The sequence below is a fragment of the Kogia breviceps genome, chromosome 8 (genome assembly GCF_026419965.1).
Source record: "Kogia breviceps isolate mKogBre1 chromosome 8, mKogBre1 haplotype 1, whole genome shotgun sequence".
Taxonomy (NCBI): domain Eukaryota; kingdom Metazoa; phylum Chordata; class Mammalia; order Artiodactyla; family Physeteridae; genus Kogia; species Kogia breviceps.
The window spans coordinates 48,772,525-48,798,862 of NC_081317.1; positions in this window are offsets into that span (position 1 = coordinate 48,772,525).

Consider the following 26,338-nt stretch of genomic DNA (forward strand, 5'->3'; position numbering starts at 1 on the left):
CCTAGGAATCCAATAGAGATCATGGCTCAAACTATTCCCATATATCCGAAGGGCTCTTTTTTTCCGGAGTAGTAGGTTACGATGTGTGAGATCATTCCGAAGCCAGGTAGGATTAGGATATAGACTTCAGGATGGCCAAAGAATCAAAATAGGTGTTGGTATAGAATAGGGTCTCCCCCTCCTGCAGGATCGAAGAAGGTTGTGTTTAAGTTTCGATCGGTTAACAATATAGTGATTCCAGCTGCTAAGACGGGCAAGGATAGGAGGAGCAAGACCGCTGTGACCAGGACAGATCACACAAAAAGAGGTGTTTGATATTGGGTTATGGCAGGGGGTTTTATATTGATGATAGTTGTGATAAAGTTGATAGCCCCAAGGATTGAAGAGACACCAGCTAAATGTAGGGAAAAGATGGTTAGGTCGACGGAAGCCCCTGCGTGTGCTAGGTTTCCGGCTAGAGGGGGGTAAACTGTTCAACCTGTACCTGCACCGGCCTCGACTATTGAGGATGCTATTAGTAGTAGAAATGAGGGAGGGAGTAGTCAGAAGCTTATGTTGTTTATACGAGGGAATGCTATATCAGGGGCCCCGATTATCAGGGGAACTAGTCAGTTTCCGAAGCCGCCAATCATGATAGGCATAACTATAAAGAAGATTATCACGAAGGCGTGGGCTGTTACTAACACATTATAGACCTGGTCGTCCCCGATAAGTGTGCCTGGCTGGCCTAGTTCAGCGCGAATCAGTAGGCTCAAACCAGTGCCTACTATCCCTGCTCAGGCACCGAACAGTAGATACAAGGTGCCGATGTCTTTATGGTTAGTTGAAAACAATCAGCGATTTATGAACATAGGTAAAATGGCCGAGTAGGTATTAGACTGTAAATCTAAAGACAGAGGTTAAGCCCTCTTTTTGCCAAGTCCTGTAGTGAATGATCATGTTGAATTGCAAATTCAAAGGAGCAGCTTCAATCCTGCCGGGACTTCTCCCGCCTTTTTTTTCTCGCGGCGGGAGAAGTAGATTGAAGCCAGTTGACTAGGGTATTTAGCTGTTAACTAAAAGTTCGAGGGAAGTATACCCCTCCAATCTAGTGAGGGCTTAGCTTAATTAAAGTGTCTGATTTGCATTCAGTTGATGTAAGATATAGTCTTGCAGTCCTTATTGAACAGGAGTTAAGTGAGTTGTACTTGCTTAGAGCTTTGAAGGCTCTTGGTCTGGATTTAGCCTAAACTCCTATAGTAAGATGGATAGTATGGGGGTGAGGGGTAGGAGTATTGTGGATATTACAATTGCTGTTGGTAGGAGGGTTGTTCGTTTTGTGGAGTAAAATTGTCATTTTATTTTTATGTTGTTTGTGGAGGGGAATAGGGTTAATGCTGTTGAATAGGTGAGACGTATGTAGAAGTATAGGTTTAGTAGGGCTGTGATGGCTATAAAGGTTGGTACAATAAGCATTTCGTTTTTTGTCAGCTCTTGGATGATTATTCATTTAGGTGTGAATCCTGATAGTGGCGGGAGTCCTCCTATAGAGAGTAGGGTGAGTATGGTGAAGGTTGTGGTGATTGGTATTTTGTTTCATGTTTGGGACAAGGATAGTGTGGTAGTAGTTGAGTTTTGAACAAGTAGTGTAAATATGGTGTAGGTTATTGTGATGTAGATTAGTAGGTTTAATGTGGTTATGGTGGGGTTATAGAGTAGGATGGTTGTTATTCATCCTATGTGGGCGATTGATGAGTAGGCTATAATTTTTCGGAGTTGTGTTTGGTTTAGTCCCCCCCAACCTCCAATTAGGATGGAGAGTAGGGATATGGTTAGTATTAGGTTTACGTTAATTGATGGTGAGATTTGGTAGAGGATGGATAGAGGGGCAAGTTTTTGTCATGTAAGGAGGATTAGGCCTGTGGTTAGGGGAATACCTTGTGTGACTTCGGGCACTCAGAAGTGGAATGGTGATAGTCCTAGTTTGATGGCTAGGGCTATTGTTATGAGTATAGATGCTGTCGGGTTTAATATTTTGGTAATGGTTCATTGGCCGGAGTATAATAAGTTGATTACGACTGCTATTATGAGTAGTATAGATGCAGTGGCTTGGGTTAGGAAATATTTAGTAGAGGCTTCTATGGCTCGGGGGTTGAAGACTTTTATCATAATGGGGATTATGGCTATAGTGTTTATCTCGAATCCAATTCAGGCGAATAATCAGTGGGAGCTGGTGATTACGATTATTGTGCCTAGGATGAGTGTTGTCAGTGTGATGATGGAGACGAATGGATTTATTAGTATGGGAAGGGTATAAACCAACATTTTCGGGGTATGGGCCCGATAGCTTGTTTAGCTGACCTTACTGTAGATTGTAGTGTAGCAATGTGGTAGCACGAAGAACTTTGAATTCTTAAGGGTAGGTTCGACTCCTACTATTCTAGAAATAAGGGGGTTTAAACCCCTATTATTTACTCTATCAAAGTAACTCTTTTATCAGACATATTTCTTATGTTTGGGGGGGAATGCCTGCTGTTATGATGGGCATTGAGATGTGCCATATGCAGAGGGCCAGGGTTAAAGGGAGGAAGCTTTTTCAGAGTAGGTGTATTAATTGGTCATATCGGAACCGAGGATAGGAAGCTCGGATTCAGAGGAAGGATATTGTAAGTAGTAGTGTTTTGAGGACGAGGTTGGTTGTGTATGTTTCTGGTATGTGGGGGTTGTGAAATGGTCCTAGGAATAGGATGGTTGTGAGTGTGTTTATCATGATGATGTTTGCGTATTCTGCTAGGAAGAAGAGGGCGAAGGGGCCGGCTGCGTATTCTACGTTAAAGCCGGAGACGAGTTCTGATTCTCCCTCTGTCAGATCAAAGGGGGCTCGGTTGGTTTCTGCTAGGGTAGAGATAAATCATATTATGGCTAGAGGTCATGAAGGGAAAAGTAATCAGAGTTGTTCTTGGGTTGTGGTTAGTGTTGATAAAGTGAAGGAGCCGTTTATTAATAGGACTGATAGGAGGATAATAGCTAGTGTTACTTCATATGAGATTGTCTGTGCTACTGCTCGAAGAGCTCCGATTAGTGCGTATTTTGAATTGGAGGCTCAGCCGGATCAGAGGATGGAGTAAACGGCTAGGCTAGATATTGCTAGTATGAATAGTACCCCTAGGTTTATGTTGATAAGTGGGTATGGTGTAGGTAGGGGGCTTCATATTGTGAGGGCAAGGGTTAAGGCTAGTGCGGGTGCAGTGATGAATATGGCGGTGGAGGATGTGGCTGGTCGTAGGGGTTCTTTAGTGAATAGCTTGATTGCGTCGGCAAAGGGTTGTAGTAGGCCATATGGGCCTACGATATTGGGCCCCTTTCGAAGTTGTATGTATCCCAGGACTTTGCGCTCTACTAGTGTTAGAAATGCTACGGCTAGAAGGACGGGGAGGATGAGTGTTAGGATGTTAATTATAAACATTTTGTTGGGGAGGGGATTTGAACCTCTGGGTATAAAAGCTTAAGTTTTATGCAATTGCCTGACTCTGCCACCTCAACAAAGCCCTGGTCTTGGGCAGATGTGATTTGCGCTATTTATTAAATTGAGATTAGGTCATTTATTGTTTGAAGGCGCTTAGTTTAAGTTGGCCTTATTTCTCTTGTCCTTTCGTACTGGGAGAAATGCGTAACAGATAGAAACCGACCTGGATTACTCCGGTCTGAACTCAGATCACGTAGGACTTTAATCGTTGAACAAACGAACCCTTAATAGCGGCTGCACCATTAGGATGTCCTGATCCAACATCGAGGTCGTAAACCCTATTGTCGATATGGACTCTAGAATAGGATTGCGCTGTTATCCCTAGGGTAACTTGTTCCGTTGATCAATATTTTGGATCAATAAGTGATATTATGCTTTGGCTAGTAGGCCTAGGCTTTAATCACTCGGAGGGGTTTTTATACTCCGAGGTCGCCCCAACCGAAATTGTCAGCCCATATGAAGCTTTTTTATCCCTTGGTGGTTTAGATTGTGGCTTTTTGGGTTGATTAATTGAAGCTCCATAGGGTCTTCTCGTCTTGTTTTGTTATCCCCGCCTCTGCACGGGGAGGTCAATTTCACTGATTAAAAGTAAGAGACAGTAAAACCCTCGTGTGGCCATTCATACAAGTCCTTATTTAGAGAACAAGTGATTATGCTACCTTTGCACGGTCAGGATACCGCGGCCGTTTAACGATTAGTCACTGGGCAGGCAGTGCCTCTAATACTGGTTATGCTAGAGGTGATGTTTTTGGTAAACAGGCGAGGTTTGTGTTTGCCGAGTTCCTTTTACTTTTTTTAATCTTTCCTTAGTGCACGCCTGTGTTGGGTTAACAGTATGTTTGATAAATAATTTAGTAGTGGGTTTTATTTATCGGCTGTTAATTATCAGTGTAATATCAGTTACTGATGTAAGCTTGTGCAAGGAGAAAAAATTTCTTGTTACTCATATTAACAGTATCGCTTCTATGGTTACATAGATTGGTCCAATAGTCAGGCTAGGAGTTGATTTGTTTATTGTTGGGATTATAGCACGGTTTTGTTGTTGAGCTTGAACGCTTTCTTAATTGGTGGCTGCTTTTAGGCCAACTATGGTATGTGTGTGCTTGTTTTACTCTCTAGTTAAGGTTGTATCCATTTCTAAAAAGCTGTACCTTTTTAGACTAACGATTAAACATACGTTGGGACTTAGTGTGGTTTTTAGTATTGTTTAATGTTGAACTGAAATTCTTTTTTTGGACAACCAGCTATCACCAGGCTCGTTAGGCTTTTCACCTCTACTTACAAGTCTTCTCACTATTTTGCTACATAGATGAGTTCGTTCTGGGTACTGCTCGTAAGTAGCTCGTCTGGTTTCGGGTGGCTTAGCTTAAGGTCTCTTTGCTAAGTTGTTACTAGTTAAACCATTATGCAAAAGGTACAAGGGGTAATCTTTGCTTTTTTTTACTTTTAGTTTGTCTTTCATCTTTCCCTTGCGGTACTTTTTCTATAGCGTCACTGATATTCAAATTTCTATCTCCTATACTTTAGATGGGTGGTAAATGTTTTATTTGATTGATTTGTGGTGGTAAGGGTTGAGAGGCGTGAGCTAGGTCTAGTTCAAGATATACACGGGCTGTGGAATCTTCTAGGTGTAAACTAGGGGCTTTATTTAAGCTATATCTTGTTTTGTCCAAGCACACCTTCCAGTATGCTTACCTTGTTACGACTTGTCTCCTCTTGTGAAATTATTTAGCGTGGGTTGATTGATTGGAGCTTTACTGTGGTACTTGAGGAGGGTGACGGGCGGTGTGTGCGTGCTTCATGGCCTTATTCAATTAAGCACTCTATTCTTAATTTACTACTAAATCCTCCTTTGGCTTTCAGGTTTCATGAAAACTTTCGTGTGAGTATGAAGGGTGTTCTTAATGTAGAAAATGTAGCCCATTTCTTCCCACCCCATGAGTTACACCTTGACCTAACGTTTTTACGTGGGGTAGTTATGCTTACTTTTATTCCTTTTTAGGGTTTGCTGAAGATGGCGGTATATAGACTGGAGTAGCAAGGGTTGGTGAGGTTGATCGGGGTTTATCGGTTACAGAACAGGCTCCTCTAGAGGGGTATGAAGCACCGCCAAGTCCTTTGAGTTTCAGGCTGTTGCTAGTAGTACTCTGGCGAATAATCTTGTTCTATGTCTATTTAGGTTTACGGCTAAGCATAGTGGGGTATCTAATCCCAGTTTGGGTCTTAGCTGTCGTGTAGTCAGACTGTATTAAAGTCACTTTCGTAGTCTATCTTGGTTTTGACTATGGCTTTTTACAGCTTAGTCAAAGCTTGGCTTTATTTTGTGTGGTTCCTAGACACTCTTTACGCCGTATGCTTATTAGCTTGGGTCAATCGTATGACCGCGGTGGCTGGCACGAAATTTACCAACCCTAGTTAACATGACTTAGTCGAACTTTCATTCATGGCTTAATTTTTATCACTGCTGTGTCCCGTGGGGGTGTGGCTAAGCAAGGTGTTGTGAGCTGCTGGTATAGCGTGCTTGATACCTGCTCCTTTTGATCTTTGTGATTTGGAGGGCATTTTCACAGGGGTGTGGATGCTTGCATGTGTAAATCTGTTAAGAGCTAATGAGAAGGCTGGGACCAAACCTTTGTGTTAGCGGGACTGGCAAGTCCATCTAGACATTTTCAGTGTCTTGCTTTGTGAAAACTTTAAGCTACGTTAACTGTTGATGCAGGAGGGGCGTTCGTATGATTGTGTCATGGGGCTTGTGTCGGATTTAGTATTAATTTTTAAAAAAAATGCCTTGTAAATCTAGGGAGCAACCTGTCTAAGGAGGTGGTAACTATCTAAGAAGGTGATTAGTATTGGGTAAGGGGAAAAAAGGACTTTCAAGGGATACAGTTCTCTCACTCAGGGGGGGTATAGTGGAGTACTATGTCCTGAGACCATTAATTAATTATGTCTTACGATCATTAATTTAAGTAGGGACTAGGAGAGTTGCTCGATCAAAAATACACACAAGTCCAGCTAAGACCAACCCTGACTGCGGCGGGGCCGCCCCGTCGGCCATAGGGGAGTCGATGCAAATCCCCCCCCCCAAAAAAAAAGATACCAGAGGCATGAAAAACCACCCGTGACCAGATTAAGAGACCACAATGTAACTAATCCATCGAGATGTCTTATTTAAGGGGAACGAGTGGGCGATTTTAAGTGAATATGGCCCTGAAGTAAGAACCAGATGTATTGTAAAAGGCATTAAATAGCTACCCCCACAGTTAATGGGCCCGGTGCGAGGAGAACAGAAATTAGATTTGAACTGTAATGAATATTTTTTTGTAAGCATGTGCTAACAGTGGTTTTCATTAGTTTAAGAATGTGGATTGAATTTAACCTATTTTAGAAGTACATTTTTATCTAATGGAGTTCTGTTTCTGCCTTTGTTCCTTTTGTAAGAGGTATTTTTTGTGAATGAAAACATTTATTTTTTTCTTTGTTCACATATGTGTATGTGCATTTGTAATGTTCACCCAAGGAATTGCCAAAAATGTAAAAGAAGTGTAACTTTGAAATATAAAAGCTTAGAGTTGAAACTGGTTTTGGAGAGTATGTTGTTCAAATGGCTTACTTTACAAATGAGACTACTGAGACATGGAATAAGAGGTAGAATGTATTCATAAAAGCAGGAGCCAAGCTGGAACACAAGAACTTCTAATTTCCATCCAAGCACTATTTTTCATAAAAACATGATTTTTGACCATTTTAATGGTCATTCCCACCCTACAGAGATACTTAGAAAGGTAGACTTTTTCCCAGCCTTTTTTTTTTCTTTTTCTCATTATGTTGGTATACAAAGAATTTTCTTTTTCTAGATGGAGTTCATAATCAACTCTTTAGTCTGTCTCCTCTTTCGCTTTGATTTGTGGTATTTAGGATATAGGTCAAATAAGATAGATTGAATGAGAACACTGAACTTGTTTTACAAAGTGAGTTGTTGAATCAACAAAGTAACTTAATTCCCTCCAGTATGGGTCTGTTCCCTTATCTGATTGCTGTCAAGTTAATTAGAATGTATCCTTTTATTTGCTTTTTGGTTGTCTTACCAGCTCTTTATTTTCTACTACGTGATTGAAGACTAAAGAAAAAAAAAATTCTAGTATTATTCATTTACAGAATATGGCCAATGAGAGCTGAATGTATTGGGGTTAGAATAAACCAGTCTTTCACAATGTAATGAGATAGATTGTGCCTTCTGTAGATAAATTACATTTGAAAAATTAACTTTCAATGGTTAAGGATTTGATATTGCCTCTGATAATACCAAATAAATAATTTGGACAGAACTTACAGCTAAAGTAAATTTTAAAGAGTAAGAACATATTAATTAAAAATGTCAAATAAATAATATAAGCAATACTAGATAAAATGAATAATAATAGTAAATAAAAGTATAGTAATAATTGCCAGATTTAGACCCAAAAGAGGATATCAGTCCAGCATTTTAAGGATTATTTTTTCTCTGTTGGTATTGGGGATTTCAAGTCAGCTGGTCTTTTGAGTTTAAGGGACCCCAGGACAGAGGGGAGAGCCTTAAGTTTGGTGGCATGGTAAATTACCTCAGTTTTATTAGGACTCTAGTATCAAGAGTGAAGCAGAAGTAAACTAAGCCATGAACAAACTTGGACCAGCTTTGCAGTGGTCAGAAAAATTTCAGTTATGAATTTGGATTAAGATTATCTAGAAATTACTGTGACCAATGTACCTTATAAAACCATAGGACATCATTTCTGGAGGATTACAATATCATCTTTCTTCTCAGATTATTTATATAAATAATTTTTCAAACACAATATCCAAAATATAATAATAAAGATAACCAGAATGTGAGTAGACAAGACCTCATGATTAAGAACCAGATGGAATAACAGAAAATATGAAGAAATCTACTGATTCCAGATATTAGAATTATCAGACACAGACTGTAAGATAACTATAATTCTCACATTCTAGGAGATAAATGACAAGATTGAAATTTATGGCAGGGACTAAAATATTAAAAGTGATCTAGCAAATTAAAAAAAAAAATTCAAAAACTGAAAAATACAACAAATAAAATGTAGAATTCAATGGCTTGGTTCAACATCTGAAGAGAGAATTAATTAACTAGAAAAAGTCAGAAAAAAAATGAAGCATAGAGAGATGAAAAACACACAGAATGTAGGAGCATAGAGCATAAAGGGGGAACATCTAAGATAGTTAGTTGGAGTCTTTAAAGGAGAGGGAAGAAAAAATGGGAAAGAAGAAGGATTATGAATAAGAATTTCCCTGAACTAATGAAAGACTTCTACCCAGTAAACCCTTGGGAGTATAAACATAAATAAATAATTCATATCTGAGGTATCACAATAAAAATATAGAATATCAAATATCTTGCAAGCAGCTAATGAAAAAAATCACATGACTTTTGAAAGGAGCAAAACTTAGATTAACAGCTGATTTCTCAAAAGAAACAGTGAATACTAGTGAGAGTAGAGCTTCAATATGTTGAAAGAAAATAAATCCTAAGCATGAATTTTATATTCATTAAAATATACTTTAGGAATAAAGTTGAAATAAGTACATTTTTACATAAATCCATACTGAAATACTTTGTCACCAGCATATTTATACTAAAGAGTATTTTTCAGGCAGAGAAAAAATTTTTCTAAACGGAACACTGGAGAACCAGGAAGAAATAAACAATAATATTTTACCTTTTTATTTGGTTTGTTATTCTCATATTCTAATTCATAGTCTAAATATTAACTACTTTATTTGGATACATAGAATATGTGTTGTTTATTGATCTCATAGACTATGCTCTATTATCTAAAAACAATTAGCAAATTTCAACAAATGTGTAAAGTGTTTACCATTCAACAAATCAATTTATATTTCTTATAAAAATATACATAACATATCAAATTCATATGGGTAGCTGTATAACAGCACTTGCTTCAGCAATCAATTTTTACTTTGCCAGAATATCACATGTTCTTACTTTAAAAATTTCTTGAAAAGAATTTGAATGACCAAAATATAAAGTTTAATAATTTTATGAAATTTACATTCTGTAGTTTGGGTCTTCAAAAGGTGACATAAATTGCATCTGTATATTTAAAGTGATAATAGACATAAATATTACTTGAGGGGATGGAAATCATTTTTCAGTTTTGAGTAGCCAAGGCAGGGGTCCTCAACCCCTGGGCTGTGGACCGGTAGTGGTCCATGGCCTGTTAGGAACTGGGCCTCATAGCAGGAGGTGAGTGGCAGGCGAGTGAGCAAAGCTTCATCTGTATTTACAGCCACTCCCCATTGCTCACACTACCGCCTGATCTCCGCCTTCTGTCCAATTAGTGGTGGCATTAGATTCTCATAAGAGTGCGAACCCTATTGTGAACTGTGCATGCAAGGGATCTAGTTTATGAGCTCCGTATGAGAATCTAATGCCTGATGATCTGAGGTGGAGCTGAGGCGGTGATGCTAGCACTGGGGAGTGGCTGCAAATATAGATTATCATTAGCTGAGAGGTTTGACTGCACAGAGACTATAATAAACCAGTTGCTCGCAGACTCATATCAAAAACCTATCAGGGCTTCCCTGGTGGCGCAGTGGTTGAGAGTCCGCCTGCCGATGCGGGGGACACGGGTTCGTGCCCCGGTCCGGGAAGATCCCACATGCCGCGGAGTGGCTAGGCCCGTGAGCCATGGCTGCTGAGCCTGCGCTTCCGGAGCTTGTGCTCTGCAATGGGAGAGGCCACAACAGTGAGAGGCCCGTGTACCACAAAAAAAAAAAAAAAACAAAAAAACAAGTATCGGTGAGTGGCAAGTGACAATTAAGCTGAATGTTACGGAGTAGACTGGACATAAGCAACACACTTGGGGTGTCACTGTCTCCCATCAGCCCCAGATGGGGCCATCTAGTTGTAGGGAAACAAGCTCAGGGCTCCCACTGATTCTACATTATGGTGAGTTGTATAATTATTTTATATTACAATGTAATAATAATAGAATAAAGTGCCCAATAAATGTAATGTGCTTGAATCATCTTAAAATCATTTCCCCCTACCCCCGGTCTGTGGAAAAATTGTCTTCCATGAAACCGGTCCCTGGTGCCAAAAATGCTGGGGACTGCTGGCCTAAGGAATGGAAGTTTCTAAGGTAGAATAAATTTATATCAATTTGAACAACTAAAAATCAAATAATTTAGGAGATTCAAATTTTATGTGAATTAAAAATATCAAAAAATATTTAACCTGATTGTTGCCCATTGAGTAAACACAACAAAGTATAGGCATACCATGTTTTAAATTTTTAAATCACGTCTCTTTTTCTCTGTGGACATAGCCTTTAAATGACTACTTTGGAATAAATTGATTGAAAATATGAATACCCCAAATGAAAATTAATCAGTTTGGCTTTTAGGTCAAACAGTATGTTAAGGATAAAAAATAATATCTAGAAGCTCTTACTGGTTATTTTGTTGATAGAAATAGGCATACGTAATTTATGTATATATATTTGAGACATTCCAAAAATTATTTGTTGTTTATCTAAAATTCAGCCCTATCTAGGAAACCTGTATTTTATCTGGTAACCCTATTCTTCAGTCTTATGAAATCCCTGGAACTGATTTGATAAAGCTTACCCTTAACGATTAGCAGCCTCTAGACAACTGCACCAAATTTGACTGAAGTACAATTGCATTTGCCCAGAACTCTTTGTATTTCTGCAGAGACATCAGAACATTTCAGATAGATGTACTGACTCTGATTTCATTTGTCTAAGTAGATAAATCCTTGGTATTGAACTTGTCTCCATCAGTGTGACAATACTTCTCTCTAATTTAATTTACAGTCCTCCTCCCACTACTAAGGAAAACAAATGTTTAAACAGAATAAATATGAAGGTAATCCAGGTCATTTTATTTTAATAAGAACTTCCAGGTCACATTTTTGTAAAAATATTTCCCTCAACTGGCCATTTTCTCTCTTCCCTAATTCATTAATTTGACTTGACTTCTGGAGACACAGAAGAATTGGAGAAAGAAATGACCTTTTATGTGAGAACACAGTGGCAGCATTATTTTATTAGCTGCATGTGTCCCTTACTAATACTACAATTTTGTTATTTTGTTTTTGATTCTCATAAAATAGCTTAATAGAGTCTTATAAAGAGACATCACTAAAAAGGATCAAGAAGTATAGGCCACGTCTAAGTGGCCACCCAATTACTTTGTCATTACCATTTGCCTCAAGTCAGTATTATTAACACCTGAAAAAAATCTGTACTCATTGGAATTTTTGGTTTAATTAAACTCAACACTCTATTATGAACCAAAGCTTACACATTTAAGTTATAGATTTCCACAGTCCCACTAGCTGGGACTAGTGTCAAGATAGTTGTTAATATTTAGGCAAATTTTCTTAGAGATCCATTATAATGGCTGAAGAAGAAGAGTGATGATAATGATGATGCTTTATTTTGACATTGGATACTAACACCACGAAGTTTCATATTAACACCACTAGGGGTTTAGTATTGTCTAAGCTCTTGAAATATATTTTCTTTATCCTCATTAAAGTGGTACAAAGTTAGGGATTATTACCTATGATTTTACAAATGAGGAGGTGCGACTTTGCAAAGCTAAGCATCTCAACCAAATTCATAACTGTGATTATATGCCCTAAGTCACCTTCTGACTGAAAATACTAAAGAATTATTCGTGTTAATATAAGTTAATTGGATAAAGTCACTATTTGTACTAGTGCTCCTGGCTTCTATTTATGTATTTGTTGTACATTTTTCAATGTTAGATTTATAATCCTACATAGTTATGCAGCATTTAGGAAAATAGGTGTTCAAGTAAATAAAGTAACATAACTAATGGCTAATACATGTTCCCAAACAAAGGGCCTGAATGAAGATTATTCCTAATTTGCATATGAATTGGTTGCATGCAAATAAATGTTCCTAAGGCACTTGAAGATCATTTGTCCTTTAGAGTAGGTTAACCAGCCCTTCATGTTTCTTTTACATTACCTAGTTCACATTGTCTTCTTTGATGATACAAAGGTAACATCTAGAGAACACTGGATCAGCATCCCAGCACTCTAGAGCTGCTTGTTCCTCACAGTGTGACCTTGGGCTTCCTGGTGAATCTTATCCCTTCTTGAGACTTCTATTATCTCACCTGAAAAATGAAATAATTTTCTTAAAGTAAGTGTTTCTAAAGCTATGTTGACTTTTGTTTAATGCAGTTTTAGGAAAAAATCAACATATAAAACAGATTAAAGCAGACTGCTTTGAGGGAGATGTAGATGGGGAAGGCTTGACCTTAAGGTCCCCTGGGAGGCCCTCTACACACACACACACACACACACACACACACACACACACACACACACACACAGAGAGTCAGAAAAATTATGTCAAATGGAATTCAATAGACAAGGAAGACTTTATTCATAACTGTTTTAGTAGGGATCAAGACGATTGCAATAGGATAGAGGGATTGAACTCTACTCTCCTGGAAAAAAAAAAAAAAAAGGTGGGAGAATTTTTAATCACTGGGGCAAGCTAGTGGCAAAGTACTGGGGCACATTATCCATTAGTGAGGAGGTTGTTCCATGTGATTAGGCCATCAGTGTTTGCTAATCTGTGCCCATTGCAGTTTACTGATATTGGACTTCTCCCCTCCCACAGAGACTATGAGAGGGGCCTTATCTTCATGATTCTGTTTCAAAGGGATGGCTAGCAGTTACTTGAGTAAAACATTCCCACATTGTAGAAGATATACATCTCTAAGGGACAAAGAAAGAATTTACAATTGCAAGTTTTCTAAAGAAAAAGCTCTAAGATATAGGAAATTAGGAGCCTTTAGTCAGGGAAAAAGCTGTCTAAAGCTGAGTCAAGTTGAGGGAAATCTTGAGGCTGTCTTGGTCAACACACATATATACACACCACACACACACCACAGTACAGTGGATAAACATTCAGCCTTGATGTCCTCTAAGAATTTTTCCACTGCCAACAACCTAAGAGCCTGTGAATCCTCATCCACTTAACATAAATTCCAAGTTAATGAGTCAAAATTAATGAGTTTATATGCTGTGTGTACTTAGACTCCCTATAATTCCATGTATAGTTATAGTGATTGATTTTTTATGCATTATATAAAACCTACAGGCACCCTTATTTGAATAAGTTTGTAATTCATTATTCTTTTAATTAAATTGTCTAGATGATATAAATAAATATCATTAACTGTTTGTTGCTGATATGACCTCCTCATATTGTTTATCATACCCACCCTGCGGTACCTGGATGCCTTGGTATTACTTCAGTGTTTCAGAAAAATTTAAATTCTAAGCAGTAAGATATTCCAAATCTATGGTTCCCACGTCAGTTATAATTTAGTCTCTTGGCACATCTGGTTGCAGTATTTTCTATTATTATATAGACCCTTATATTTATGCCTTAATATATATTTGCCTTACAGCCAAGTTATGATTCCTTTGAGGACCATAACTTTACATTCCATGATGCTTGTTTTAAAATTCTCAGCGATAAAATTACATTATATTTTCTATTGCCATTTCCTCCCTTTGTTTTAAAGAATATGTAATGGTTATGTGTTCATCTTTTCTTCCTGCATACCAAAATGTATTCCAGAATGTGATTCAGAGTTAATATTTGAAATTCTCACCTTCATAAGTAAATACATGTGATTAATCCTGAGCAACATGAGGGCCAACCTACAAGAATAATTTTACATAGGTCAAACATAGGGCAACACTTTCATTCACTCAGAAAATCTGTTGTCAAAGCAAATACTTAAAGCAAAAAAATCCCTCCCCTTGAAGAGCTGCTATATAGGTGAAGTATTGTAAATGATCAAAACCAATGCAAGGAACTGGTCAGAAAAGCAAAGTTATCTGGGGAGGTGTGATTTAAGCGGTGCTTCTCAAACTTTAATGTGTCCATATATCCTTTTGAGATCTTGTTAAAATGCAGCCCCTGATTCACTTGCTCTGGGTGGGGCCTGAGACTGTGCATTTGTAACAAGTCTGGGCAAATACTCTGAAATTTACCACAGCCCCCAAAAGTCCCTAGTATCACAGCTGGCTAGCTACACTCATTTATGTCTTATCTTGCTCTGGTTATTGGCGTTTATCATCACTGATAAGATTTTTAGGTAATCTACAGTCTACTTTCATGTCAGTTGCCACCCTAATCTGCCTCCCCTTTCCTCTGACCAGTGTGGCTCTCTCTTTCTGTTTCTCATAGCTCATCCTTTTCTCTCATTCTTGAACAGTCACTTTAGACACTCCTGACTCTAAAAATACATCTGACTCTCATTTTTCTACCCCATCCGCAAAGGAATATATATGTTTTACAATGAACTTAGCCCTTTGAGTACTGACAGATGTGGCCTTGGCATTCCCCTCAGCTTGACTAAAATTTAGACAGACTTCTTCCTGATCATAGCCCCTGATCTCCCATTTCTTAGAGCTTTTCTTTAGAAATCTTGAAATTGTAAATTCTTTCTCTGCCCATTTAAGATGTAAATATTCTACAACCTAGGAATGTCTTTTTCAAGAGACTGGGAACCATCCCTTTGAAATGTAATGGTCAAGATCGCCTAGGACTCCTGTCTCCCTTTCTCCCTGGGAAGGTAGGAACCTAATTTCCACAAGCACCAATTAACAAATGCTGATGACCTCTCACATTAAAAGGACCCATCACAGCACTCTTGTGAATATTTTTGCATTTGTGCATATCCCCCTCTGAGTTCATCTTGGCCCCCTCCTCATGATGTAGATGGTGAAAGGAGGGGACTCCAGGGACAATGTTGGTTGAGTGAGCACAGAGGCAGAAGTGGAGGTGGAATCTAAAGGTATAGTGTTAATAAATCGAATGTTAAGTTATACCAGTAAAGAAAATCTGTGAATTCTGGTGTCAACTGAAAAAAAAAACACACAACCTAAAAATTGAGAATTATGTTTTATTCGGCAGACTTACTGAGGACTTGTGTCTGGGAGGCAGCCTCTCGAGAGAGCTCTGAGGGACTGTTCTGAAGAGGTGAGGGAGGAGCCAGAATATATAGGAGTTTTTTCCAAAAAAAAAACCAAAAAAACCCCGAAAAAACACCTAGGTAGTCAGAATGTCAAAACATTACTGTTAAAGAAAACCGGACATCTCAAGTTAATGAATTTAGTGCTTTTCTATGTATGGGAAGATGCAAGAGTCTGATTTTACTGAAATTATTCCTTTGATATGCACCTTAACTATCTAGGGCCAGTATCCTGTTTTATTCCTTCCTGAATCCCCTCAGGGTGCACCTTTGGGGTCAGCTGCGAGGCTGATGGCCTCAATATCTTTTGTTTACTAAAAATGGCAGACAGCATTTTTTTGTCCACACTGGTAAATATTTTTTTAGTGGAACCAAAAATCTCAGGGTTGACATAATTTCTGTCCTGATTTGTTTTGCATTTAATATCATAAGAAAATAATGATAGACAATTTCACCTACACAGTCTCATGTGACAACTAAAAAAATGTCACTTGCCATCTGGTTCTACAAGAATTAAGTCACTGGCCACTGCAGTCACTGACATTTAACATACCTTGAAAGGAGTTCAAGATGGGGATCAGGAATGGGAAAACTGGCAGAACAGGCCTTCAGATAGTTAGATATTTTCAGGAGAAAAATTTTTATAAACCCAAATTCTTGCATCTTTCTATAGTTAGAAAAGCACTAAAACCATTAACTAAGATATCTGTTCCTTGTGGGGAGCAGCAACCTGCTACCAAGATAAGGGCTATGTTGCATGTACCTCCTTTGCCAAAATAACATATTTACTGACCCGCTTGCCCCCTCCCCTACTTACCTCTTCAGAGCAGTTCCTCAGATCTACTGAGAGACTTTCTCCAGGCTATAATTTTCAATAAATCCCCAAATAAAACTGAAACTCACAGTTTTCATACTGTGTGTGTGTGTGTGTGTGTGTGTGTGTGTGTGTGTGTGTGTGTGTTTCCCAGTGGACATGTGGAACTCTTGACACTTCCCTGGATTACTTTCATTTATAGATGAAAAGAGAATACTCTGAGGAACAGTAACCTAACATTAACATTTTTTTTTTTTTTTTTTTTTTTTTTTTTTTTTTTTTTTTGCGGTATGCGGGCCTCTCACCGCTGTGGCCTCTCCCGTTGCGGAGCACAGGCTCTGGACGCGCAGGCCCAGCGGTCATGGCTCACGGGCCCAGCCGCTCCGCGGCATGTGGGATCCTCCCGCACCGGGGCACGAACCCACGTCTCCTGTATTTGCAGGCGGGCTCTCAACCACTGTGCCATCAGGGAAGCCCAGTAACCTAACATTTTAATCTAAGCCTCTGTGTCTGACTCTATGATATGTATTAAAGATTCCAATTTCACCTTAAATACTAATGTATGCCAATAATGATAACGACGATACTACTAGCTATAATTTTGGAGTGTCTACTGTGTTGTGTGCTAGACTTGCACTGTCTATCCAGTGCAGTAGCCACAAAGTGCATGTGAATTTTTGAGAACTTGGAATATGGCTAGTTCAAATTAAAATGTATTGAAAGTGTAAAATAATGCTAGATTTTAAAGTTTTAATAGCAAAAAAGAATGTAAAGTATTTATTAATGATTTTAATATTCATTACATATTGAATTTATATAATGTTTCACATGGAATAGATTAAATAAAATACAAAAACTAATTTGCCAGTTTCGTTTTACTTTCCATATGGCTAGGAGAAAAATTATATATATCACTCCTGTATTTTAACTGCAGAGTGCAATGCTAGACAATTTAGTCTTTTTTTTTTTTTTTTTTTTTTTGGTGATACGCGGGCCTCTCACTTTTGTGGCCTCTCCCGTTGAGAAGCACAGGCTCCGGACGCGCAGGCTCAGCGGCCATGGCTCACGGGCCCAGCCGCTCCGCGGCATGTGGGATCTTCCCGGACTGGGGCACGAACCCGTGTCCCCTACATTGGCAGGCGGATTCTCAACCACTGCGCCACCAGGGAAGCCCGACAATTTAGTCTTTCAGATCATAACATTCTGTATCTGTTGACTTGAGTTATAATGCTAGATAGTTAATATATAATTTTTAAAATTCATTTTGTTTGCATCAGAAAGTTATACTTTATTATTATTTTTAAAAAATCAATTATTCATTTCTAATCTATACTAGTGGATTAAATGTGTTATACAAGTGGATTATAATAGTGGATTAAAACAATTTTGCTTTTCTCTCACCCTAAAACTACACACACACACACACACACACACACACACACACACAAGAGAAAAAGATTTGATAGGGGTAAATAAATGACCATAACCTAAATCAAAATCTATAAAACAAACACCAATAAATATAAATAGAAATGAGGGAGGACTCTGAATCTTGGTCAGGATATATTAAAAAAGAAGAAGAGGTAGTAAAAAAAAAAAAAAGGGATAAGTTTAAAATATTGAATAACATAACAAGTGATGTTTTCATTAGGTGGATCATGAACAAAATGGAAACCCCAGGATGCAGAGGAAGTGAAACTGAAGGGAAAATCATGCTGAAATGCTCTCTCTCATCTCTTAGGAAGTCAAAGAAAGTTGAGTGAAGAAGGGTAGCAAACAGGAACTGCTGTCAGTTTGTAATTCACTGTGACCTGAGCCATAGTGTCACCCCAAATCTTGAAAATGATGAGAGTAACACCTAGGGCAACACACACACACACACACACACACACACACACACACACCCCACACACACACAAGGAATATGTGTGAGTGTTCAAAGAACAGATTATAGGACTCCAAAAAGAAATTAAAAATGATAGAGTAAACTTATTAATCCAATGTATAGGTGAAAGCCACATCAGAACAGTGACAAAACCAGATAAACATGAGAAGCACAGTCTGGGATATGGTAGGCAGCTAGAGAAGATCATATGAAATAAAATGAGAAAGACTGAAGATACCCTCAAAATCTCTTTAGAGAGAAGATATGAAATAAAGGCATGAAATAGATACATATAATAACTGCAGTTCCTAAAGAAGAGTACAGAATATGTTAAAAATTTGATCAAACATAGATAGTATTAATACTTATAATGATATAATAAAGATTAACTTATTGAAATAAATCTTTGATGACACAAATTAAATGTTTTCTGTGTCTAAGAAATACTCTGATGAAGTTAATGAACTTAAAATGTAAAACAGAATCTATGAAAATTACACTAGAAAATTATGTATGTTAATGTGCATAGCAGATAAAATGTTTCAAGCATGGGAACAGAGTGCCCTAGATCTCATTTTTGTGTAAGGACAGTAGGGGACAAGATTATGAAATCCAGCCAATTAAAGGAAAGAAATAATTGAGGGATAGAATAATCATACTACTAGGACTGGAAATAAGCATGGATTCATTTAAATAGAGGACAAAGAACAAAATAACTGAAGATTACAGTTATAGAATGGGTTATAATTGTAATAAATCTTGACAATATATAAATAATAATATAGAAGAAGACAGTTTAGGAAGAATTTTCTCAACTTTCAGAGCAGAGAATCAATAGCTATGGTCTAAAGTTGAACTTATCATTAAAATAATGGTCTTAACACTTAATATAACTTTTCTTAATGTTAGAAGTATATTTTGGATGGTAATATCTGATGTAGTAAAGCTATATTTCCTTGATTCTCAGCTCTTTCTTCAATTCTATGTGAATTTGTTTTTTTCTAAGTTAAAATAAAGTAAAATAAATTAATTTTACTATAAAATTCCATTTTATGAATATGTTTATCAGCTAGCTAGCTATTCCATTAGTGTTCCAAGGTGGAGTGTCATTGGGAGGGATCTACTCTGATGGGAGGGGTATTTTAATCACAGTTATTGTGTAGAATTGCTGGCATAGGGTGATAATAAAAAGCAGACTTTAGCTGATTTTATTAATGTTCCCAAGTTCTCTACAATCAATGTACTTCCTTATTGACTGCATACAGAATGGAGCACTCCCATTGCCTTCCCATTCATGCCACAGATGATCTATGGCATCATCCATCTTTCTATCTCCATTAATGCTCAGAAACATGTTGTCAGACATTAATAATTTTTTTTCTGGGTAGTGTAATTTGGAGATTAATTTTTAATTTCTTTGTTGTACTCCCATATATAGCTTAGTCTTTTATAATGATTTATATCATATTTCAAATAAAATTATAATTCTTTAATAAAGGAAATTAAATACCATATTTTCAAGTGCCACAAATGGGAGTTGATGGAATATTTTCTTTGATGGGTGTTCAATCAAAATAAACAGCTTTGCTTTGGTCTATTACTGTATGCTGCTATGTGACCTCGGTTTACTAAATCAAGAAGACACATGTTGGAAGCAAATTTATCCTTCCTCATATATTTGGATTGTGCATACCTCCACTCAGTATTTTAAAAATATGCTCATAAGTTACATTTATTTCTGACCTCTGAAGTGGAATGTATATATCACACGGTATGTAAAAAGCTACTGTATAGTATAGAGGGGGAAAGAAAAAGAAGATACAATCTGTTTGCAGCAGCAGCCCCCAACCTTTTCAGCACCAGGGCCTGGGACCTGTTGGTGGAAGACAGTTTTGCCACAGAGCGGGGGTGGGGTTGGGTATGGTGCAGGCAGTAACGCAAGCAATGGGGAGCGGCAGATGAAGCTTCCCTCCCTCACCCTCCACTCACCTCCTGCTGTGCGGCCCAGTTCCTAACAGGCCACGGACTGGTACCGGTGTACGGCCCAGGTGTTGGGGACCCCTGGTTTGCAGGACATATATTAAGTTAACCTTAAAAATACATTCCAACATATGTTAGGTGCAGACAAATACTGTTTGATTCCACTTATATGAGGTACCTAGAATAGTCAATTACATAGTGTCAGAAAGTACATTGTTAGATGCCAGGGGCAGGGCAAGGGAAAAGTGGGCGGGGGAATGGAGAGTTAGTGTTTAAAGGGGACAGAGTTTCAGTTTAGGAAGGTGAAAAATTTGGGAGATGGATGGTGAGAGTTGCACAACAATGTGAATGTACTTAGTGCCACTGAACTGTACAGTTAACTATGGTTAAATAGTATGCTTTATATTATGTGACTTTTACCACAATAAAAAACATTTACAAAAAAAAGCTACTCACTAAGATCTGAGTGGAAAATATTTCTATTTATGTTCTGTCATTTCTGAATTTCCACTTTGGGGTATGTCTTGAAATGAACTCCATATTAATGCAGAAATAGATGTGTGTGTATATATACATGTATACGTGTATATGCATAATCATAATCAGTTGTGTGTACATGCGTGTATGCATGCATCTGTATATCTAAACATAGACTTTGGTGCTAATAGTTTTTTAGTAATAGAGTACATCATCAGAAACATTTTGAAAACTATCATTTGTATTATAAATTACATCATCATTATATTAAAATCATAATCTTTGCCTTCAGTAAATCTCTATATTTTAAACTTTATTGTTGTCCACATTTCCTCTTTACCTTTAAGTCCTAAATTTGTGATATTTCAAAGCCATGTCTGCTATTATCTCAGTAAATTACTCATCCAGAAAACAAAGATTCATTCACAGTCAAGTTAAAAACTAGTACACCTAAAATTGCTACTCTCAAGCCTAGGCATCTGACCTTTCTGGACAATTTCTTTGATATTTTAAATAACCTGAAAATTTCAGTCCTACATCCTATTATGTAAATGCAGATTATATTTTTAACATTTGTCCTCATGCTCTCCAAAATACAAAGAAAATGGGATTTCTCAGATCCTAGATCTAGAAGATCATATGAAATTTAGTTTGTCTTGTTTTAGATTTAATCTCTGTATTCTCAGTTTGGGTCTTACCTGGGTCTCTTGTTGAATTTTATTACTACAGTCCTCTCTGGTGTCCTGGCTGGATCCTCATGAATTCTCTAGTCTCTATTTTCGTCATGTTTTGCCAAGTTTTCTCCTTTTAAGTCATACTGAATTAGGCCCTACTATATTGTAATGCCTTTGAATATGAGATACTTTATTTTCTCTCAAATTTAAATCTCAATGATTTGAAAGCATAGCATTACTGGGATGAAATTATAATTGTACTACTAGTAATTATAATAATACATGTAGTAATACTTTGTTACCCTAAGTAATAATTCTCTCAAAAAGGCTCCAACATATTCCTTTATAGCAGCAGTCCCCAACCTTTTTGGCCCCAGGGACCCGTTTCATGGAAGACAGTTTTTCCATCGTTGGAGGCGGGAGAGGGCTGGGATGGTTCAGGCGGTAATGCGAGTGATGGGGAGAGGAGGATAAAACTTTGCTCGCTCACCCCATCCCTCACCTCCTGCTGTGTGGCCTGGTTCCTAACAGACCACGGACTGTTACGGGGGTTGGGGAGCCCTGCTTAATAGATCTCCTCATATAATTCTACTATTGAATATTTGAACTTGAATAGAAACTTATCAAATAGAGCTACTTTGTAAAAAATAAGTGAAAACCCAGTAAGAACCTCTTTCCTTTGAAGAAGTTCAAAGTCCTGATAAAGGTGTTATGTGATGATTCTAACTGCTGGATGTGATCCTACTGCTTCACATGCTGGCTACTAAAGTTTTTGAAGTCTTCTCCAAACTGAAAAACAAAAATATCTACAAAATTTTCATAAATTGAATTAGGAAACAGACATTTACATTTATTTTTATTAAAAAAAAAACTTATCTCAGAGAAAGTAAGGTGACTTTATCTCCTATAGAGGACAATTCAACCTATACGTGAACGAATGTATGCTTTTGTAACTTCTCTTTTTTTTTTCTTTTCTTTTTTTTTGCAATACGCAGGCCTCTCACTGTTGTGGCCTCTCCCGTTGCGGAGCACAGGCTCCGGACCCGCAGGCTCAGCGGCCATGGCTCACGGGCCCAGCCGCTCCACGGCATGTGGGATCTTCCCGGACCGGGGCACAAACCCTCCTCCCCTGCATCGGCAGGCGGACTCTCAACCACTGCGCCGCCAGGGAAGCCCTGTAACTTTCTCTTAATTCTTTTCCAAAATTGTTTTCTCTGAAAACAAAGCCTCTTAAAGTGGATGAATCAAGAACCTTTAGGATTTTTTTGCAAATTAAAATTAAGTTCTAAATTTTCATAATCCATGAAAAGTCTACAGCATCTATAGAATTTTATTAAAGTAAATATGTTTTTTAAAATGCCTACAGCAAAGTTTTTGGTCAAATTAAATTCTTTAAACTACCATTTTGTTCATGGAGATGCAAAGGGTTCAGTTTATTTGAAATGAAGGATTTTAGAGAGTTATAACATCAAGCCAGATATTTGATAGACTTCTGCTTTTTGGCATACCTGACTGGTCAAATAAACTAATTCTTAGACTAATTATTTTATTTACATATGTATATAAAATATATATTTGTATATAAGTATGTATATTTTATATATATATATATATATATATATATATATATATATATATAGTAAATGGTATAGCATGATAGTATTTTGTGGCCTGTGACCTGAAGTTGAATATAAACTGATATAAATCCTTGAGTCAAGAACGCTATCAACTTGACAGTATAGTAGTTTAGAGCTTAGGCTGGAGTTACATGAACCTGAGTTTAAAACATGACTCTGCTACTTCCTAACTCTGTGACCTTAAAAAAGTTACTTATTTTTACCAAGGATCTTCCTACAAGGTTTGTTATCAGGATTTCAGGATTACTTTATCTGGTAGGCTGAATTATTTTTGCAGTTTCGCAGAGCCCGCCCTCTGCCCTGCACGTTGGAATGTGGTCCCTTCTGGGCAAAGACCTTAACAGGTATGATGCTTTGCCACTTACTCTCTTGCATTCCTGCTGTTCACCTTAAGGAAAACATGGTCCAGGTAGCTTTCGGTCCAAGTAAAATGAGTTATACAGAACAGACCTAAACCCAATCTTCAGTCTTGAGCCTAGAACATAAAATACAGCTTATCCTTGCTGAGTGGCTGCCAACTCACAAGTCTGTAAGTCAGAGTTAAATGCTTGTTGTAAGTCAGTGAGTTTTATTGCTGCTTATTATACAACATTGCAGTAACAGCTGACCAATGTACTTTTTTTTTTTTTTTTTTTTTTTTTGTGGTATGCGGGCCTCTCACTGTTGTGGCCTCTCCCGTTGCGGGGAACAGGCTCCGGATGCGCAGGCTCAGCGGCCATGGCTCACGGGCCCAGCCGCTCTGCGGCATGTGGGATCTTCCCGGACTGGGGCACAAACCCGTATCCCCTGCATCGGCAGGCAGATTCTCAACCACTGCGCCACCAGGGAAGCCCCCAATGTACTTTTAAAATGCATATATGTTATTTGGCATAGTCCCTGGTACATGCTAAAAGTTCAGTAAATACCAACAATAAATATTTTAATGAATATTATCTATCTCCTGGTTTATAATAAATGCAAGTTAAAATCGGGAAATAACCAGTTCTTTAATTGGCTTACTCATGAATATGACTTTCAGACTATTTTTTTCCAACCTCATTTCTATTCCATGTAGTTGATAAATTAAAATTTAAATATAATTGTTGCTTTGAGACAAGCTTGAGTTCACTTCTGTGAATTGTGACTTTGTACATCAGGTCATTCAGCTAATTATAGATAATTTTATTGTGTTTCTTTGACTTTGGGACTTTTAGCTTCCTTTTATATGAAAGTGGAGGATAAAGATAAACACTTTTCCATGTCATAAGGAGATTGGTCATAAAGAAAATAAAGAACAGCACAGGACATAGCACATAAAAAGTGCTGAGATTATTGTAGTTGCTATTATTTTTAGGCAACCCATTATCTTTTCTATGTGTGTGAGCCATTTGATGCATTTGCTAAAAGATGAGTCACTTTTTCATTCACCATCAAGGTAAAATCATCCCTCATTTTTCTTGTGTCAGATTTAATTTGCAACAGGTTGCCAAAGAGATACTTTGTTAACCTTTCATTTTCTCTGTATTTTTTTGAAAACAGAATGACAAAAATTTAAGACAATTTATTTTCATAAACAAAAATGAATATTTGAAATTCAGTCGATACTCTAGAAGCATGAATTTTGGCATCAGAAGACCAGGGCTTCAGTTTCTGATATTTGTAGCATCTTGGTTTTGTACATTGCTGAACGGCCACAGGCAGGGTTTCTCAATTGAATCTCCATATAACAAGTCTTGTATTCTTCTCTGCATAGTTTGAAACTAGACTTTATTGATTCATTTACAGTAAATGAATCTCCAGGGACAGAATCATCCTTGTTTAATTCACATGAGACAGGTTGTGGCAGAGGTTACATATGTGCTTAACAGTCTTCTCTTCTCTCCCTGGGCACACAGGAAGACTATTTACCAAGACTCCCTTGTAATTAGTTTGGTCCCATGTGGTTGGTTTCCGATCAGTGTTATTTGAGGGTAAGTGATAGATGTTATCCCCAGTACTGGCTCATAAAACATCACATGCAACCTTCCATACTGTATCTTAACATATTGGCTAGGCCAATGGAGGGCATCCAGAGGATGACTCTAGAGATGGCCTTGGATCTGGCAGAGCCACAAGGTAACTGGAAAAGGAATCCTTCAGTCATTGCTTAGAGCAAAGTCACCCAGGAGAGGTGCCCAATTCTGAAATGAGCAAGAAATAAACCTTCCTTGTTTTAGACCACTGATATTTGCATTGTTATATAAAGTTCGTTGTATTAGTAACCCTACCTAATTCTCTGATACATTGGTCAGGATGTATAATTTATCTCTAATGGGGATATCCTTCTGTCTAGGGGATAGAATACTTTTATCTCCTATTCAGAAAACACCCATCCCATGTATAAGATAGCTGGGAGGTTAAAACATGAATAGGGGTATTTGGTGAGGAAGAACTCAGAACCAGAGGGGCAGAAATATTGGGGGAAGGCATCTTACCTAAGTACCTGGATAAAATAATGACATATCTCTATTGCATAGAGAGAGCTGCTTCACAGTTGACTCTGTCTGGTAAATTAGGTATTTTGAACAGTCAATGCATGCTAATGACATTTGTCTTTTGAGCCATGGGGTTGTTAGTTTGTTTGTTTTGTCTTGTTTTTTGTTTGTTTGTTTTGCTGATGACCTTTCTTTAGTGTAAAATTAATAAAGAATTCTGCATCAAGGCCAGAAAATCCAAGTGCGTTTTATTACATACAACAAATTTGAAGGTATATGGTTCCTCACATTCTTTAGAAACTCACAAATGTCAGACTGTACTTTCACAGTAATCTTGTCCTTTCCCCCATATTCACTGCCTAATGGTCTCAACATGACTACTATTGCTCTATCAAAGCAAATACAAATAGAGAAAAAAAAAAAAAAAAAAGCATAAAAATAAGATGAAGCCAGAAGATTTTTGCTTTAAATTCATTGGCCAGAAATGAGCCACTTAGCTACCTCTATAGAAAACCTGGAAAAATAGGTTTTGTTTTTGTTACTTAATTGTTTTTATTTTATTTTTTTATTTTATTTTATTTTATTTTTTGAGGTACGCGGGCCTCTCACTGTTGTGGCCTCTCCTGTTGTGGAGCATAGGCTCCGGACGCACAGGCTCAGCGGCCATGGCTCACGGGCCCAGCCGCTCCACGGCATGTGGGATCTTCCCGGACCAGGGCACGAACCCGTGTCCCCTGCATCGGCAGGCGGACTCTCAACCACTGTGCCACCAGGGAAGCCCTTAATTGTTTTTAGATATTCTAGCTTCCATAATATA